Below are 5,436 nucleotides of genomic sequence, written 5' to 3' on the forward strand. Positions count from 1 at the left end.
CTACGTGGGCTAAACTCTGTCAGCTCATCAGCTGTAAGTGGTATTCAGCACTAAGTGAATTGCACTTAATGAATTAAAGATGAAAGAGACAGCAGGGAGCACGAATGCAGGAGAAGACCTTTCATTTCAAACTTAAAGGGCTAATTTTACGACTATTTGAGATCTGCAGATCAGAATTTTTCCATTCTTTCCCTAATTGTTTACTCAAACAGCATACTCTGTTTCAAATGATGAGGACATTGGGAGTGGACAGAAAAGCCAAGCTAATACCTCAAATTGATAAACAAAGCCTGCCATATGTTAGCCACTCAGTCCTCTCCAGGAATAGGCGCTTGCAGGTAGATGTGCAAGATGGTTTACATTCAGGTTGACTGTGAATTTGAAGAGCAGATTCTAGCTTGCACACAACTCTTTTTTTTTAATTTATTTTTTCTTAAATAGTTTATTGTCAAGTTGGTTTCCATATAACACCCAGTGCTCATCCCCACAGGTGTCNTTGACCTATTTCGCTCAGCATGACAACCTCAAGCTCCATCCACATTGCTACAAATGGCCAAATTTCATTCTTTCTCATTGCCATGTAGTATTCCATCATATAGATAACCACATCTTCTTGATCCATTCGTCAGTTGATGGACACTGAGGTTCTTTCCATGTTTTGGCTATTGTTGAAAGTGCTGCTCTGAACATTGAGGTACATGTGCCCCTATGCATCAGCACTCCTGTATCCCTTGGGTAAGTTCCTAGCAGTGCTATTCTTGGGTTGTAGGGGAGTTCTATTGTTAATTTTTTGAGGAAGCTCCACACTGTTTTCCAGAGGGGCTGCACTGTTCCCACCAACAGTGTAGGAGGGTGTACACAACTCTTAATCAGTGTCATTGCCCACATTTCAGCAGTGTCCTCAAGCAAGTTATAGAATCTATAGCTTTAGAAGGACCAGATCATCTTTATGATGGCTTCTTATCTTATTTTCCCCACTCTAACTCCTCACCAGGTGGTAATCCTAACTCTGCTTACATTCTTCCAATGATGTGGAACTCATAACGTACTTTATGGAGACACTCATCTCATCTCCACCCCCATCCACCCAAATGCATTTTCAGTTAGCTCCTTCCTTGTCCTTAAGAACAAGTATTCTACATGAGAGTCCTTTGGAGGCAGTTATACATGCTATACATATACATATACATGTAAAGTTATACAAATATATCACATTTCCTCCTACACCTTGATTTAACTTAATATCTTAGTGCTTTGGTTTTCTGACCTGAAAAATGGCAAAACTGCAGTCAAGATGGAATGAAATAATGAATGTTAAAATGGTTTTTAAGATATTTGAATTTTTGTACACATAGACAGTGAAGCTCAACAGGAAGGGGAAACTAATAATTCCTTTTTGGTTGTTCTTTTAATATCTTCACATATTGATTAGATGGTGCTTAGATGAGTATGGTAATAGCTCAGCCCAGTTTTATTGAGATTGCCCAAATTTAAAATGTTTCATCACATTGTTCATATGAAACATAGCAAGGTGCGCATTCAGTTATGCAAAACATCCCCTCCGACTGCTTTATTTTTTAACTTTTATGTTATGTATATTTCACAAAATAAAATATAAAATACAATAATTACAAACTTGCTATATATATATACGTATATACATATACATACATGTATATATATTTCTGAATTTCAGTTTCAGAGCTCCAATGGTAGCTTTATTCCTACATTATGTGACAGCTGTGATATTTAGTAATCCAAACCGTCCTGAACAGTTGTCTATTTTTTATTTTAATTCCAATATAGTTAACATAAAATGTTGTATGAGTTTCAGGTGTACAATATAGTGATTCAACAGTTCTATACATCACCCAGTGCTCATCACCAGGGCCCTCCTTAATACCCATTACTTATTTCACCTCAAACTGCTTTCTTGAACCTAGAGGTAGTAGACAAGTCTTTATCAGGCCCCGTAATTTGTTTCTGATTGCAGAATAACAAGATCACCAAATGTATGGGGCTTAAAGAAAAAGGGAAAATAGGAGAATGAAATGCTAAGAACTGGTGATACCAAGGCCTGCTGGCCCCTCTTTCAAGTCCAGACCACTTTTACTGAGACTCAATGCCCCTGCTTGCTTACTCAGCTTCCTCTTGTTTTGACAAGATTTCATGACTAGATTCTNACCAGTAGAGATTCTTTTGTTTGTCTTTCTCCTAGCCCCATCTATCAACACAGATTTATATAAGACTTGTGGGCCCAGCACTGTGCAAAGTACTATGGGGGTTAAAAGGAAAGAGACTTATTCCTGGAGGGCTCATACGGTCAATGTGTCTTTCCACAGCTCAGGGAAGGAGGTGTTAGTAAGGGCCTGAGTAGTGAGAGAAAGCTGCATCAAGGAGGCTGAATGTGAACTGGACATAGGAAGAAGAAAGTAATTGGCTTTCAGGTGAGGGGAGAGAGATTGAAAGCAGAAGTGGCAGGATTACATGTTTAGAAGTGGAGGTAGGGGCTTAATTTCCTTATGTGTAAAATGCAAATCGTTATACTTACTTCACAAGACTGCTGTGAGGATTATGTGGTCTGGTAGAGAGATGGCAAATACCTGTTCAGCATGTTGCATTTATTCCTCCATAGGCTGTGGCAAACACTGATAATTCTTTACAACATTCTACCAGTAAGGCCAGCCATGAGTCCAGGACACTTTTAAATAAGGCTCCAGATAGCTAGTACCAATTAGAGTATATAAACTGGCATAAATTAGGCACTGAAGAAATCACAAGTATTATTACCTCCAAAGACTCACACAATGTCTGGTATGACTGTATAAAAACAACTTATCTTTTCCATTCTTATCAAATACAAATGCAAACCTCTGCATTCCTGGTATGTCGGAGGTCCACTGTGTCCACTTGCAGGTTTGAAATGAGACTTAGATACGATCCTGCTACAGAGGTTATCTGCCATACGATGTAACTTCTCTTGTGAGCTCTAAGTACTAGCACACTTGAGCTTCAGGAGTTTAGAAACCTTCTACTTCCACTAAAGTCATCATTTCACCACCTGCATAATGTCAGTACCCCTCAGGGGCTGAATCAAGAAGGCAAGTACAATAAAGAGGTAAAATGGAGTCTGTCTTTGGGGTTTTTCTTTGACTCTATGTAATGCTCTTTTATATTTTGATAATCCTTTATTCGTAATACTCTGTTACAGTGTTATGATACCTTCCAGTGGCTAATTTTGCCCTCCACCCAGCCTCCAGATCTTTTCATTTATATAAAAACTCACCCATTCCTTCTAGGTCTTCTCTGCTGCACTGAGAGAAAAGAATGGTGCAAATGGGTCATGTACTGCTTGAACAATCAGTCACAGTTCTGGCTGGAGACTGAGCAGAGGCATTCAGTCATGTGCTATGGCTGCCAGCAGAGACAGTAGGCAAAGGGGAGTAGACAGGGGCAGGAGGAGACAGGGAAACATGACTTTAGGGCGAATGTTAGATAGGTGCATGGAGCTGGAAGGCTGATGGAGCAAGTGTGGCTCCTTAATGGAGTTATGCACATTAGAAAGGAAAACTAGGAAGCTAACAGGGAGTACTTGAAGAGAGTGTTCATCACATGTTTAACTTCATAAGCAGCTAGGCCATGGGTCTAGCAGAGCCAGAAGAAAGGTTGAAGGTTAAAGGAAGGTATGAGGTCTGAGTCATAGCAATGGCCAGATTGACCCCAGCTGGGCTGCTACTCTATCTCTAATACGAGGATACATGGATGGCTCTTCTGCCTCCCTCACAGGCAGTGCAGAGCAGTACAAACCTCCCAGCAGGAACCATTGAGACTGAGATCAAGTTCAGCTCAATTAAAACCCTCTCTCCTGCCCCCCAAGCCAGCTACTTTTCACATGCCTGAGCCAGGCCTACACTAGCCCACTGTTTACATGTGACCTTACAGACTCAGGCAGAGCCTTGGAAGGAAGCAATCCACATATCACACACTTCATGGGCCACTTTTGCAGCCACATATTTTCTACCTTCAAAAATGTAGATAGTGTTAAAGCAGAAAGGGTCTTTGGAGAGTATTCAACCTAGGGTTTCTCAAGTGTTACCAAAAAACTTCTGCATCAGCATCATCTGCAGAGCTTGGTTAAAAAGCAGATAATCTGGTCCCATCCCAGACCCACTGAATGACACTGTCTAGGGGTGAAGCCCAAGAAGCTGCATGTTAAACTCCCAAGAGATTCTTATGTACCCTAAAACTTGAGAACCTCTGACAAATGTCAGAGCCCTGTGTAGTCAGTCGACTAGTATCCCCAAGGTAAAATCTGAAGACTATTTACCACAGAATCATTTGGAGTGCCTATAAAAAATTCAGATTTCTGGGTCTCTTCCTAACTCTCGTGAATCAGAATTTCTTATGTGTGATAAAATTTGAGAAAACCAGTTCCTTCATTGTACAGATACAGCAACTAGCCCAGAGAGAGGAAGTGACTTGCCCAGGGTTGTCAGTCTAGATGGTAGCAGAGCTAGGGTTACATCCAAGTCTCCAGACAAGTCTAAACAGTATGCCCCTGTGGCTACCTCCTGAGGACTGTTTATGTCTCAGTTTAGCTCTCATGGCCACAACAACCCTTACTTAGAACATCTGGAGCTCAAGAGTAAGAATGCCAAGTGCTCTGGGTACTTACATGACAATAGGTCAAAACTTCTCTAAATTGTTGTGTAGAACAGCTTGAAAATAAGGTATTGTAAGGTCACAATGCTCTATTATAAGTAGCAAGGTACTTCAGGCCCTTCTCCAAATGGAGTTTCAAGAGACTTCAGTATGGAGCAGTTTCATATCCAGGGAAACTGTCAACCATGGCCTTGAGCCAAACTGAACACAAACACCAAAATGGCCTGCCTGTAAAAGTTTACTAAACCTATTTTTGTGTTGTTGTTTTTGTAGTTGAAATACATACCAATCAAGTAAAAACTTAAATGTATGCAGTTTTGTGTCAAATCCCATCCAAGCTCACTAGTCTGATTTCTGAAATCTGTGTATTTGAGGTCCCAGCTCAGTCTCTGCTTTATCTCTCTAAGACTGAGATCTGGAATGCCTCCAGACTGACATGATCTGCTGGAACAATCTAATAGAAGGCCATTGACCTCTAAAAAGAGTTCAATTTCTTATTTTTTATTTTATGTATTTTATTTTTTTAATTTTTTTGTGAGGTTTTATTTTTTATTTTATTTATTTATTTTTTTACAAATAGTTTATTGTCAAGTTGGTTTCCATATAACACTCAGTGCNACCAGTTTCCATTCCCACCAACAGTATAGGGGGGTGCCCGTTTCTCCCCATCTTCGCCAGCATCTAGATTTCTCTGATTTGCTCATTTTAGCCAAAAAGAGTTCAATTTCTAAAACGATAAGGCAAAATAGATTTTCTTAGAGGTTTTAAGCAATT

The sequence above is a fragment of the Crocuta crocuta genome, unplaced genomic scaffold (genome assembly GCF_008692635.1).
Source record: "Crocuta crocuta isolate KB4526 unplaced genomic scaffold, BGI_CrCroc_1.0 scaffold350, whole genome shotgun sequence".
Lineage (NCBI taxonomy): Eukaryota > Metazoa > Chordata > Mammalia > Carnivora > Hyaenidae > Crocuta > Crocuta crocuta.